The 15602-nt window shown below is 40.9% G+C and overlaps 1 non-coding gene across 1 annotated transcript; it reads right to left on the bottom strand.

Annotated features, from left to right (window-relative positions):
• Nucleotides 1-14381: 14381 nt before the first annotated feature.
• LOC118144566 (U6 spliceosomal RNA) lies at nt 14382-14488 on the bottom strand. The gene has a single exon (XR_004729334.1). It is a non-coding gene; the product is annotated as a U6 spliceosomal RNA (small nuclear RNA).
• Nucleotides 14489-15602: the final 1114 nt, after the last annotated feature.

The raw sequence follows: 15602 nt of genomic DNA on the forward strand, positions 1-15602 counted from the left end.
AGACGTGGTCTCACTACATTGCCCAGGCTAATCTTGAACTCCTGAGCTCAAGTGATCCTCCCACCTCTGCCTCTAAAAGTGTTGAAATCACAGGCATGAGCCTCTGTGCATGGCCAGTTTTCAACTCTTAAGTTGTCAAAAGAACTTGGCCCTGTTAAACTGGTGATCATTTTTTAAAAGATATTTAATATAAACCAATGTTTAGAAATGATACTCTTTTCGGCTAGGCACGGTGGCTCACGCCTGTAATCCCAGCACTTTGGGAGTCCAAGCAGGGTGGATCATGAGGTCAGGAGTTCGAGACCAGCCTGCCCAACATAGTGAAACCCATCTCTACTAAAAATACAAAAAAATATTAGCTGGACACGGTGGTGGGCCCCTGTAATCCCAGCTACTTGGGAGGCTGAGGCAAGGAGAATCACTTGAACCTGGGAGGCAGAGGTTGTAGTGAATCAAGATCGTACCATTGCACTCCAGCCCGAGTGACAGTGCAAGAATCCATCTCAAAAAAAAAAAACAAACCAGAAATGATACTCTTTATAATGTTTATAAATTGATGAAATACGCTTATAGTCACAGTTTCTCAGTGTGAGGAATTCGCTTCCTTTTCATATATATGGTCTTTAGCTTTAAGGAAAGTAGTATCACAAAGGCCTTTTGATGTTCATAGAATGTTAAGTGTGGAGAAAAAAGCAGATGTCAAGGCAGCATGTACTGTATGATTCCATATTGAGTCAAAGAGAAAATATTCTTATCTGTATTTATATAGACTCAAAAATGTATAATTAATTTTTTATATTGAATACATTACATTTGAAATGAGAAAAGATATTTGTGAAATGTGTAAGGAACTCACAAGTGTGAAAATGTTATAGGTAATATTAGCAGAGAAACCAAATCAGAAAACAACATTGTAATTATCAAAGGACTGCGGTTCTGAAGGTTCGAGTGCCATAATTTCTACCCTTTTCGGCCATGAAATTTACCATTTTGCAAAGACTCAGAATGCAGACACCTCTCTACATGCATGGAAATCCTTCTTATGCTATTTTCATAACGAATATTGATGCATTTATCTCTCACATTCACAAATGGTATGAAATAATTATCAGAGTCTGTTTTCATAACTTCCATAAACAACTCCTACAATCTGTGATTTTCTCAGGTGTCCCATTCCTCAAAAATAAATGTTCAAGTTTGCATAGCAAGAATCAACTTCTCAACTGTGAAAATGTATTCTTTTTTCAAATCTTTTTGAAGTATGGGCTGTTTTTAGATATTTTATATTATCTTTGTATAGTATTTCCAAAGGAGAATGTTAAGGCATGACACTTTGAAGGTAGATTTTTTGTTTGTTTAATTTTCTCCCCATAGTTTGAGCCTTCACATGAACGTCTGATGGGCTGGCTCCAGCATACCAAAACACCAACAATTATAATGAGTAGCCACTGAGCTTTCTACTTTTGGAGTTGTACACATAATTCACAGGTAGATGTCTGACACTTAGGAAGCAATTTTTCATGCCAAACATTTCTTGTTTTTTTTTTTTTTGAGACGGAGTCTCGCTTCGTCACCCAGGCTGCAGTGAAATAGTTGATCTCAGCTCACTGCAACCTCTGCCTGCCATGTTCAAGTGATTCTTCTAACTCAGCCTCATGAGTAGCTGGGATTACAGGCAAGTGCCACCAAGCCCAGCTAATTTTTGTATTTTTAGTAGAGATAAGGTTTCACCATGTTGGCCAGGCTGGTCTGGAACTCCTGACCTCAGGTGATCTGCCTGCCTTGGCCTCCCAGAGTGTTGGGATTACAGGAGGGAGCCACTGCGCCTAGCCCAAACATTTCTTTCAACCTGCTTTCTTCGCAGCCCAATGTGAAAGGCAAGCAGCTTTCCAAGTTCATTACCTTTCACAGACCCCTCACTCTACCCGATACGTTTGTAAATTAAGCCAATCATGAAGTCGAGAAGGGTGTTGGGAAAGTATAGTAAAGATCAAATAAGGGATAGGAATTCAACTCAAAAAAGCCCAGTGAAAAATGAAATAAAGGCCAGGCATGGTGCCCCATGCCTGTAATGCCAACACTTTGGGAGGCTGAGGTGGGTGGATCGAGACCAGCCTAGGCAACATAGTGAGACCTCTAAAAATAATACAAAAAAAGAAGAAATTAGCCGGTGTGGTGGTGTGTACCTGCAGTCCCAGCTACTTGGGAGGCTGAGGCAGGTGGGAGGCTTGCTTGAGCTCAGGAAGGAGAGGCTGCAATGAGCTGAGATTGTGCTACTATACTCTAGCCTGGGCAACAGAGTGAGTGAGACTCTGCTTCAAATAAATAAATAAAAGTAGAATCATGATGGCTAGAGGCTGGAGGAAGGGGGAAATGGAGAGTTTGAGTTAATGAATGGGCACAGAGTTTCAGTTTTGCAAGAGGAAAAAGTTCTAGAGATTGATAGTGATGATTGCATGACAATATGAATGTACCTAATACTATTGAACTATATACTTAAAAATGGTTACAGTGGTTAGTGGGGAAAGGTGAAATAAAAAAAATATCAAAACAAACAGAAGTCAGCCAATGCTCCTTCCAGTGAATATATAAATGGGCCTGCCTGTGTTCAATAGGTTGGCTGTTTGGCTCTCTAAAACAAATCCAGCTTACACCGGAAGAGAATACCACCTCCAGGGTAACATGGAAACTAAATCCCTCCTTTGCCTGCAATTTCAAAATAGTTCACGCTTATGTCCGTGTTCTGTGTTGTGAATTGCAGTTGCTTACACTTCATTTTATAGGTCTTGATAACTCTCTGGCTTCTCTGGAGATGGAATTGATATTGGGGAATGACTGAGAGAGTGTGTAAGCTCTTTTCAGACAACATCGTTCATGAAAACCCAGAAGCAAGAGAGCTTGACAGAAAGACACTAATCATGGCAAAAACTATATAACTTTAGTATATTCCAAATAACCATAGTAATTCTGAAGAGTGGCACAGCTTTGATGTCTGTCCCTAAAAACAAAAATCTCATATGTGTTCCTATTCTTTCTGGAATTTGTGTTACATTCACATCAATGCACTCAACATTTGTAAAAGTTTCAAAAGTTTGGCCAGGCATGGTGGCTCATGCCTGTAGAAGGCCAGTGCTGGCAGATCACCCAAGGTCAGGAGTTCAAGACCAGCCTAGGTAACATGGTGAAACCTCGTCTCTACTAAAAATACAAAAAAAAATTTAGCTAGGCATGGTGGCTTGTGCTTGTGATTCCAGCCACTCGGAAGGCTGAGACAGGAGAATCGCCTGAATTCAGGAGGTGAAGGTTGCAGTGAGCCTAGATCATGCCACTGCACTCCAGCCTGTTTCAAAAGTTTCATAAAAATCAATCAAGTTAACTCATTACATATCTACATGAAAGTAGTGATACTCATGTTTATTGTCTCAGCTCTTGACAAACAAAGGTTTTAGCCTAGAATTTCTCAACAGAAATTTAGTGAGTGAAAAATGATTATTTGGAGAAATTATTTTGGGCCACAATTTTAACAATGCTCTAACATCTGCATGTTTTTTTGGAATGTAACTAATGCCTTAAAAGAGTAACTTTAAATTGACTTAATTTCATCAGACTTATAAAACAATATATAAGTCCTATGCTGTTTCTATTTTTAAGAGATAATAGATTACATAAATGCAAACAATTCAACCAAGTGGCACAGAAGAAATTAATTCTCTCTTTTTAAAAAATATTACTAGCTAATGTTTATTAAGTTCCTGGGTTTTCTTGTTTTGTTTTGTTTTGGTTTTGAGACAGGGCCTCACTCTGTTGCCCAGGCTGGAGTGCAGTGGTCCTATCACAACTCACTGCAGCCTCGACCTCCCCAGGCTCAGGTGATCCTCTCACTTCAGCCTCCCAAGTAGCTGGAACTATAGGCATACCAACATGCTTGGTAATTTTTGTATTTTTTTTTCTTTTTGAGACAGAGTCTCAGTCTGTTGCCCAGGCTGGAATGCAGTGGTGTGATCTCGGCTTGCTGCAACCTCCACCTCCTGGATTCTATGAGATTCTCCTGCCTCAGTCTCCTGAGTAGCTGGGACTACAGGCATGTGCCACCACACCAGGCTAAATTTTTTTTTGGTATTTTTAGCAGAGACAGGATTTCACCATGTTGGCCAGGTTGGTCTCGAACTCCTGACCTCAGGTGATCCATCCACCTTGGCCTCCTAAAGTTTTGGGATTACAGGTGTGAGCCACTGCGTCCAATCAATTATTGTATTTTTTGTAGAGATGGGGTTTTGCCATGTTGCCCAGTCTGGTCCAAAACTCCTGGACTCTACTAATCCACCCACCTCAGCCTTTGAAAGTGCTGGGATTACAGGCATGAGCCACCGTGCCTGGCCACCTTTCTCTAAAAGCTTAGGAATCACAGCCTTAGAAGAAACTAGGTATTCATTTTTTCCCAATTTTTACCTTCTAACCTCTCCTCTTTCTAAACTAACTAAAAGTTATTTATTTCACAAGTAAGGTTCATAACAGCCACTGTAAGATTTCTAACTAGGAAAGATTCTAGCGTCCTTATTGTAGAAATTACCAGGTGATTTCTACCCCCTTGGGTAGGTATGTAGGGAAAGGCTTGCGTTTTACAGGTGCCAAAGACAGCTTCAGCCTTTGGAATGTCATTTGTAGACCAAGGTGATGGCAAAACTTCCAGAATCTTCACAGTGACGAACCTATTCACCTGGGGGTAACAGAAAGGAGGGTCATTTCCTGCATAGAATCCTCATTCTCATAATTCAGATGAAAATCATGTATTTGCATGATGTGTGGACAAATTTGGGGCTGACATTCACAGACAGCTGTAGTCTCTTGACTTAATTCTATTACATTTTTGAGTTTTGGGTTTGGGGCTGCAATTTCCTATGTTGTTATGACTTGCAGAGGGAAAAAAGAAAAGGAAAGAGTATTTTGCAAGTAATGTAGTCATGTCTTGTAAAGAAGATCAGGTCCGTTTTAGATTGAAAAAAAAAAAATGCTAGGTCGACCTACAGGTACTTCTGAGCCCTAATTGTAGCCCCTGAGACATAGTCAGTTTCACTTGTAAAATATGGTTGACAACATCTGACTCCCTTGCTGTTGAGAAAAGTCAATGGCTGCCAAGCGCTTAGATGTTTTACAAGCCTTAATCTTCCTGTGAAACCCATTAAAGTTGGAGAGATTTTACAAAAGACAAGAATGGGAAAGAAACAATAAACGAACAACTTTGAACATCTGCAATTTTATAGAGCATATTTAAAAGGCTTCTGGTAAATAAAGCGTCTGAAGTCAGCTGCTCTAAGCAGGCAAAGACTCTTGGTTTGGTCATAGTTTACATTCCCTTGCTTTCTGAAGCCTACTAGCTGAGGTAATCTGAACTAAGTACTTCAGTGGTGATCCTGGTTGTTTTTTAGATAATGGGTGAAGAAATTCTGAATTTAAAATGTCAGGAAATTTACATATAAAATCTTGCCTGGTATAGCTTCTTTACCTACTCCACTTCCCTGAGCCTCCAGAGTTAAATAGTACTTCTTTAAAAGTTACCATCTAAATAATCTGTGCAGCGCATGTGGCTACCACAGATGATTTGGTAAGTTGTATAGAACAGAGACCTAGAGGTTATTCCCTATCCAATAGCCTATAATGGTGTTGTCCAGTAAAAATACAATGCAAGCCACAAATGTAAACCAAGTGAGTAATTTTTAATTTTCTTTCTTAATTTTTTAAGAGGCAACATACCTCTCAGGCAACATACCAAAAACTCATCTCTAAAAAAAAAGAAAGAAATAAGAAACCCCAAAACTGTTTTTTACTCAGATGATGGATACCCCAAATACCCTGACTTGACTACTATGTATTATATACATGTAACAAATTTGTACATATAATAAACTTGTACAAATAAAAAAATTTATAGACAGCAAACTGAGTAATTCAGTCCTCTCGCTCTGTTGCCCAGGCTGGAGCGCAGTGGCACAATCATAGCACACTACAGCCTCGAACTCCTGGCCTAAGTGATCCTCCCACTTCACCCTCCCAAGTAGCTGGGACTACAGGTGCACACCACCATGCCAAGCTCATTTCAAAGATTTTGTAGAGATGGGGTCTTGCTGTGTTTCTCAGGCTGATCTCAAACTACCACGCTCAAGTGCTTCTCTCACCTTGGCTTTCCAAAGCCCTGGAATTGCAGGTGTGAGCCATCATGTCTGGCCTAATTTTAAATTTTCTAGTAGACATGTTAGAATAAAAAGCAGGTGAAATGAATAACATTTTTTTATAACCAAGTATCTCCAAGTATTAGCATTTCAACATGCACTAATATAGAAATTATTAATTTGAAAGTTTATATTCTCTGTTTGGACTTAGTCTTTGACATCTGGTGTGTATTTCATCCTTACAGCATATTTCAGAGCTTCAATAACCATGGATGGCTAGTGGCTGCCATATTGGTTAGCACAGCTCTCTAGAAATGGTGCCCTGAAGGTTGGTTGTGCAGTGAGGCACCTGCACATCTGTGTACAGTGACCCTGGACCAGTGCAGCCCATTTTGTGCACATACACATGCAACTGTGCATGCGCGCACACACACACGCACACACATGCACACGCACACACATGCACACGCACACACACATGCACACGCACACACATGCGCACGCACACACACGCACACACACGCACACACGTGCACACACGCACACGCACACACACGCACACGCACGCACACGCACACATGCACACGCGCACACACACGCACACGCACACACATGCACACGCGCACACATGCACACACGCGCGCACGCGCACACATGCACACGCACACACATGCACACGCACACACACGTGCACACACTTGAAGTAACCATATACAAGTGAGAAGATCTAGTGCAGGGCTTTCAGACCGGCAGTTCTGAAGTGTTTGAATTCATCCTGTCAAAGTTTGTATTAATTGTCAACAGCTCAATACCAGGATATTTCACATACGAATCTGAATTTCTAACTGGAAAAAAACGTAAAATGTAGTAACCCCAGGCCCATATTCCCATGTGGCAACAATCTTCTGTCCCTGAGTAGGCGGTGTCCCTCTTAGGTGGGACACTTCCAGTTCACTGCAGTTCCTACTTGGCAGACTCACTCTTGTATTATCTCAATTTGGAATCTTTGATCTTAAAGAATATACACCAAGCTATGAACAGGGTTAATTTCTGCAGAGTGAAACTGAGGGGGAGGAGACTTTCACTTTGAGCACTATACTCACCTATTTTAGAAATGTTCTTATAGTAGGCATGAAATGCTTTCCTAATAACAATTTTTTTAATTGCTGTTCAAAGCAACTGCTGTTTAGCAAATATGAATCCATTAAGAAAGGGCCACGTGTAGTTTGCCAAAGTGAAATGAAGAACTGAAATAAATATGTATCACATCCAGGAACTGGTTATTATCTGAAGTGAAATAAGCCAGGCAGAAAAAGACAAATATCGCATGTCCTCACTTATATGTGGGAGCTAAAAACAATGTAATCACTTGGAGTAAAGAGTGGGAAATAGAGAACAGAGACTGGGTGCGGTGAGGCAGGGGTAAGGGGAGGATGAAGAGAAGGGGGTTAAAGGGTAAAAACACACGGTAAGACAGAAGGAATACAGAAATTGTTTGACAGTACAGTAGAATGACTATACTTAAAAAAATGTTTTGTACTTTGGCGCGGCATGGTGGCTTACACCTGTAATCACAGCACTTTGGGAGACTGAGGCGAGAGGATTGTTTGAGCCTGGGAGTTTGAGACCAGCCTGGGCAACATACTGAAAATTCATCTCTACAAAGAAAGAAAAAACAACCCCAAAACTGTTTTTAACTTGGGCGATGGACACCCCAAATACCGTGACTTGACCACTATGTATCAAATACATGTAACAGATTTGTACTTGTAATAACTTTGTACAATTAAAAAAATTCATAGAGAGCAAACTGAGTAATTCAGTTCCTCTCAATCTTGTTTTCCCATAATAGTATATTTTATTTTATTGTTTTTTTGAGATGGAGTCTTGCTCTGACACCCATGCTGGAATGCAGTGGCACAATCTCAGCTCACTGCAACCTCCACCTCCCAGGTTCAAGCGATTCTCCTGCCTCAGCCTCCCAAGTAGCTGGGATTACAGGTGGGCACCACCATGCCCAGCTAATTTTTGTACTTTTAGTAGAGATGGAGCGTCACCATATTGACTAGGCTGGTCTTGAACTCCTGATCTCAGGTGATCCACCTGCCTCGGCCTCCCAAAATACTGGGATTACAGGCAGGAGCTACCGTGCCTGGCCCCATAATAGTATATTTTAGATACTCAAAGTAAATTATTGTTGCAACATAAAAAATAACCATAAGAATGATAAATTGTAAAATAATACCCAAATTTCCACTGGATCATCAAGTTTTCCCTTTGAAGGCCATGCTTATTCCCTTATTATGTTTCCTTCTGCTGATCACCAGATCTCTGTCCTGATTGAACATCATTGCTACATTTTGTCTACAGAAAATACAGAAATGTGACCCATTTAGAACAAGAAAAATTAATGCACTCATTGATTTGGCTGAATGTAAGTCACCAAGATACAGCCTTTACGAGCATAGGAATCATCTCCTATCACGTTCCTGGAGGATAGTCACTCTCTCTGCCTGAATATCTTTCTGAAAGGAAGGTTGACACATACCTGCTCAGCTGATTAAGATGTCCCTTCTCTGAGACATGCCTTCTGCCTCCCCTTGCATCTATAGGGTCATAGGAATGCATCCTGCCAGCCACAATTAATCGTACCACCTGGGCCTGCTACCTTGGCTGTGGCTGATTGAATCAGGGGTGGACATTTTACCCACAGCTGTGTTCAGAATGGATGTACCCATATGTGTAAAAGGCCTTGGGAGAGGAAGTAGGCATAGTGCATTCAAAGGACTGAAAGGAAGTCATATGACTAGAGTCAGGAGTGGTATAAATTAGATGGGAGTGATTGGCAGGCAGTGGTCAGGTAGTCAGGAATCCTTAACTATAGCATACATTTTATCTTAAGGGCAAAATAGCAGGATGAGTGCAATGGCTCATGCCTATAATCTCAGCACTTTGGGAGGCCAAGGTGGGAAGATCACTTGAAGCCAGGAGTTCAAGACCAGCCTGGCAACAAAGTAAGACCTCGTCTCTATTTCAATAATAATAATGTTTATAAAAAGAAAAAAAGAGCAAAAAATAATAGAAGGGTTTTAATAACTAAGCAAGGAGCCTGCCTGATCAAATGGACTGGGAGGGACCACAGTAAATACTGTGAGGGCAGTTAAGAGGTCATGACTAGCTCAGTGGTCCAGGGAAGATGGCAGCTTAGATGAGAGCACAGGTGAGAAAGATGGAGACACATGTATGGATTCAAGAACCATTTAGGATTTGGATGGATGGGATTTGGGTGGTGAATAAGAGGGAAGTGTTGATGTTATCTCCCCTATACTCTCTCGTTCTGTGAATACAGCCAAGCATTTTATTAGTTTCAAGATCAGTAGCATCACACTATGAGTCCTTGTCCAAATTATCGTTGAGCTTTCTCTCCTTTTGGCAGAGCACGTGGCACAGAGAAGAAGCTTAAGGAAAGTCTGTTGAATTGCATTGACAAAATGGATTCAGCTAAGCCAATATATGTTGAATAATTATTAGATTCAGGACTCTGTTCCGGCACTCCAGGGATGCCCGGATTGCAGTTCTCTCTACATCCATTTTCTGTCTTGAGGTAATAATTATTCTGATAGACAACATGTATTGCTTTCTCCTGCTAGTCTTGGAGTGCTGTATGAGAACCTTAACTACATGCTTTAAGTAGGTAGTGTTTGCTTAATGGTTCCAAACTCTGTAGAGCCAGACTGGTATGATTTTGAATGACTTGTCTATGTGTTATTTCTGTAGGTTTGGACATATATTTTTCTTTTTTTTTCCCTTTAGAGATAGCATCTTGATCTGCTGCCCACGCTGGAGTGCAGTGGAGTGATCATGGCTCACTGTGGCCTTTACTTCCCAAGCTCAGGTGATCCTCCTGCCTCAGCCTCCTGAGTATCTGGGATACAGGCACACACCACCACTCCTGGATAATTTTGTTTATTTTTTATAGAGATGAGGTCTTACTGTATTGTCCAGGCTGGTCTTGAACTCCTGGGCTCAAGTGATCCCCCAGCCTCAAGTGATTCCCCAGCCTCAGCCTCCCAAAGTGCTGGGATTAGAGGCATAAGCCGCCATGCTCAGCTTGGCTTGGACATATTTCTCAACCTCTCTGTGGCTCAGTTTCCCTGCTTTAAAAGGGGTGATAACAATAGCACCTACCTCACAGGCAGTTGTGAGAACAAGGTGAGTTAATATATGTAAAACACTTCAGACAGAGCCAGGCACCTTGTAAGTTCTGTAAAAGTGTTGGCTTTTATGATTAAGTTCTCACAATTCCATTTATAGGTATTATGAGGCCCATTTCATAGCTGAGAAAACAGAGGCCAAAGGAGGTTAGCTAATAAACTACCTGTAACCTTTTACTAATGTAAAGTTTGATGGGCTCACCCTCTACCAGGATGAGAATAGTTCACAGTATAAAAGGAGTGCTTTGGGCTTAACAAGGAGCCTGCCAGCTGGGCTGGAGGAGCAAAGCGACCTAGCCAGTGGAAAAAAAAAAAAAAAAAAGCAGAACCAGCAGTGCCAAGTCTTGGCCACCTGGAGCACATTCCTTTCTCGAACAGCATACCCTTTCACTCACCCTGGGTCTAGCCTTCAGCTGTTCTCATTCCTGCCAGAAGCCTCAGGAAAGACCCTACCGTCCACCGTGCATTTTGGTAGCAGCTTTGGCTACAGCTGCTGTCTCTCTGTCCACACACACGGTGTTTCCCTGTCCACTGAACCCCGGCAACAGGGGTCTCACTCCACGCCCCTCTTTTGTCCCTTTTCCTACCTGCATGGGCTGCTGAGCCTTCTCACCAAGACCCCCTTTGGTGGCAGGGCAGATGCCCACAAGGAGGATTTGTTTCAAAGATCATAACAGTGAACTACTGAAATCCCTTTAAAGGCAGCTTTCTTTTTGTTTTGCCTCATCTCTTTCAGAGTCCTCAGTTCTGCTGAAAGTAGACATGACCCTCTGCCAAGAAATGGGCCGTGAGGCCCAGGATAACATTACACAGGAGCAGGACTTAGCGGTGAGGCTTAGTGTTTTGGACTTGTGTGAAGTTCCCAAAATACCATCAGCAGATGGTGTTGCATTTATCTGCTTAGATGCTATTATCAAAGAAGACAGGGGAAGGATGAGGAAGGCAACCACCCCAGAGGGGCAAGTCGGGAGAATTTTGTCATCTCCTGTTTGTTTCACGGATCTAATTCTTATCATGGGCATTTAATTTTATGTGTCAAATAAGGGGAACAATTTCCCAATGTAAACGTACTGTTGGGAAATATTAAAGTCTGATCAGGGCACTGAACATTCTGGCTTCTGCCTAGAAAGTGAAGATTTGTGATATTTTTATTTCCATTTTGATGTTGCTGATTTCTAACTCTCTGTCTGTAGATTAGTCATAAAGGAGATTCAGGAATCATGTTGCTCAACTCTTGCATCAACCACTACCTATTAGTTTTTTCATGTATAGCTTTTATTTATTCTTTTAAATTTCATAAAGTTGGAGTGAACAAGAAATACCAAGTGTAGGTCCAATTTTCTTATTAGGTGAAAGGGACATAATGACACCTACTTTATGCAATCCAGGACGGCAAATAATATATTAATTAATTTATTTTTTATTATTTATTTATTGAGACGGAGTTTCGCTCATGTTAGGCAGGCTGGAGTGCAATGGTGTGATCTCCGCTCACAGCAACCTCCGCCTCCTGAGTTCAGGCAATTCTCCTGCCTCAGCCTCCTGAGTAGCTGGGATTACAGGCACCCGTCACCATACCCAGCTAATTTTTTGAATTTTTAGTAGAGATGGGGTTTCACCATGTTGACCAGGATGGTCTCGATCTCTTGACCTCGTGATCCACCCGCCTCAGCCTCCCAAAGTGCTGGGATTATAGGCTTGAGCCACCGCGCCTGGCCGCTATATTAATTTATTAAGCTGTGTCTCTCTTTTTTATTTTTGAAATGCTGTTTATTTATGTATTGAGTCAATGTTTCACTCTTGTTGCCCAGACTGGAGTGCAGTGATGTGATCTGAGCTCACTGCAACCTCCACTTCCCGGGTTCAGTTGATTCTCCTGCCTCAGCCTCCCGGGTAGCTAGGATTACAGGCATGCACCATCACGGCCACTAATTTTGTGTTTTTAGTAGAGACGGGGTTTCATGATGTTGGCCAGGCTGGTCTTGAACTCCAGACCTCAGGTGATCCGCCCACCTCAGCCTCCCAAAGTGCTGGAATTACAAGCACGAACAATCACATTAAAAAAAATACTTCCCGGGCCGGGTGCCGTGGCTCACGCCTGTAATCCCAGCACTTTGGGAGGCCGAGGCGGGTGGATCACGAGATCAAGAGATTGAGACCATCCTGGTCAACATGGTGAAACCCCGTCTCTAGCAAAAATACAAAAAATTAGCTGGGCACGGTGGCGCGTGCCTGTAATCCCAGCTATTCAGGAGGCTGAGGCAGGAGAATTGCCTGGACCCAGGAGGCGGAGGTTGCGGTGAGCCGAGATCGCGCCATTGTACTCCAGCTTTGGTTAACAAGAGAAACTCCATCTCAAAAAAAAAAAAAAACCTCCCTTTTTAATATAATAGCTTTATCGAAATATAGTTCTCACATCATACTAGTCACCATTTAAAGTATACAGTTCAGTGGTTTCTAGAATATTTACCGAGTTGTGCAACAGTCATGGAAATCAGTTTTAGAACATTTTTCATCACCCCAAAAAGAAACCGTGAGTCCACTAGCAGTGACTCCACATCGCTCCCTCTCCTTGGCCTCTTGGCAGCCACGGATCTACTTCCTTTCTGTATAGATTTGCCTACTCTAGATATTTCAAGCAAATGAAATCATACAATATGTGCTCTTTTGTGACTGTGCTTTCATGCAGCATAATGCATTCAAGATTAATCTATGTTGTAACACGTATCAGTACTTCATTCTGCTCAAATCTGAGTGAGAATTCCAAATTATGGGTAACAAGGCCTCTCTAATTTGACTAAAATTCCTTGCAGCTGCACACAAGAAGGAGCCAAAAACCATGTGTTTGGTTTCTGTGTTTGCTTTCTGTCTTAAAACAACAACAACTTGTCCTTTCATTTATTTTTCTTCCACCCTATACCTCCTTCCCCCTTTGCCATCTGAGGTACCAAATAATCTAGATAAGGCCTCTAATGACTTGAACCCCTTTTAAAGAATTCAGAACAAAGGTGCTACTAACCCCGTTTTAGAGCGTTCTGTCTTCTTTGTGGAGTTTCGAGAGTCATGGGCAGATGCTTTTTGGGTCTAACGCTCTGTTCTCCTGGGTTGCATGACCTGACCTCTGTGGCTTTGGGGTACCAGAGATGACTTTGCACTGGGAGAGGATTTGACCTTGGCATGTACAATGGCAGACGAGAGCTACAAAGTTACAGGTGGTTGACCAGTTTACAGTAAGTGGTCTTGGTTGTTTAGTTTTCTTTTCCCTCCTAGGAAGTTGTTGTTTAAGGGTCCTAATTCTAGCTCAGAGATGCATTCTAAAGGGCCTTCTCCATTGCATTTTCTCACAAATTTAATCTTAATTTGGTTTGTCTGTGTGCATTTGTGTAAGGAACTGAACTATTGTTTTCATATGTTAATGAGAGACTGAGTTTTCTGAGCTTCAAAGAGAAAAGGCATTTGCTCCTCACAGTTGAAAGGTGCCCCTGGGTGACCAGGGGCCTCGTGGGAGTGTCTGAGAGGTTGACCCCCCCCCCCCAGCTCAAGCTCAATGTGCAGTGGCCCTGCAGGGAAATCCCCAACAAAAATGAATTATAAAAATGGCTTATTCAAGAAATGCACGTAAGGGCTGATCACCCAGCGTTTGGATCCTTTCAGTGTTCATAGACCTCTAGAGAGAGAAACTGAGAAACATAAGAGGATGGAAACAATTCAGTGGTAACACACTGTGGAATCCTGTTCACAGGTGGCACGTATTGAACCACCACACAAAACCCTAGGCCTCAACTCAGTTCCTCCTAAGGTTGACCTGCAAACTATAGTGTTCCTAAGTCCTCTTTTTCTCTATTTTTTCTTTTCTGCCTTCTCTAAATCTGCTGTTATTTTTCTATTAAGATAAATGCCACTGTTTAGATCCAACAAAATGTTTTTCTATGTGGGTGAATTTGTATTTATCTCATGGCAAAAAGTTCTGAAGTAAAAGCTATGGGATCTTTTTTTTTTTTTAAATATGGAACGCTTCACGAATTTGCGTGTCATCCTTGCGCAGGGGCCATGCCAATCTTCTCTGTATCGTTCCAATTTTAGTATGTGTGCTGCCGAAGCGAGCACAAAGCTATAGGATCTTTGTGTGTGTGTGTGTGTGTGTGTGTGTGTCTGTGTGTGTGTGTGTGTGTGTATAATTTTAAAAGGCCTTTATATTTTCTATAATTTGTTTAATTGGCAATTGAATACATTTTAATTTCCCTCTGGCATACCAAACTTTTTGTCTCTGCACCATAAAATGTGAAATTTGCTATTTGACTTTCACCTGAGTTGCTTCCTTTAATATACAAATTTAAGGCTACTTAACTGACAACTACCCAGGGTTATGAAACAAGTTATCAAGAATCTAAAAGTCTAACATAGGAAAATAAAAGGTTTTTATGAATCATACTGGCATGCTTAATATGTCTATATATTTATGTGTTGTGTACACAATGTTTCACTCCTAAAAATATGTAAAAGAGCTCTAATTAATCTGCTTAAAAAATAAAATAAAAGCGCTTAAGTCAGATACTAAAAAAGAAAACACTAGTCAAATGCTTTTTCAAGTTTATGTAACTTAAGTAAAATCTTTAATAAATAAGCTAGCTTTAAAATTATTGGTAAAGTAATATTAGAGATATCTTAAGAATTACCAGTATACGTATTTGTTTGCATTTATTGTTCAAGCAATTTCATTCTTTTCCCTGCCAAATACTATATCTTATGGTCAAGGATTAAAATTTTATAAATTGTTTATAAAATTTTAGAAAACAAATTTAATTGGCTTCATGCTGTTTTTGTTAGGGCTTATTGTTTGGAAAATTAAGTCTCCTGTCTCAAAGAATGAAGGTTTTCACCTTTTTAAAAAAATCTTGTGTTATCACTTTGGTTAACTGAATTACTTATTTTACAGTGACCTGTGATCCTATTTTGTGACATGAAGTGTTTTAAACCTTTTATATTTGATGAACTTTCCAAAATCAAATTATAAATTATGTCCTTTTCTGACCTAATTAATCCTTTAGATATTAGATTCTCTGAAGTTCAAAAATGATATAATTTGACTTATTTGGTACAAAAATTATATAGGAAGCATTGAAATGTGAAATGGTGTTTGATTGTTTTCTTTGGACTGTATTTGTATAAATATGTTATTAGTATGTATTCCAAAGTTATGAGAAACTCCTATAATTCTGAT

This window comes from Callithrix jacchus, chromosome 9 (assembly GCF_049354715.1).
Source record: "Callithrix jacchus isolate 240 chromosome 9, calJac240_pri, whole genome shotgun sequence".
Taxonomy (NCBI): Eukaryota; Metazoa; Chordata; class Mammalia; order Primates; family Cebidae; genus Callithrix; species Callithrix jacchus.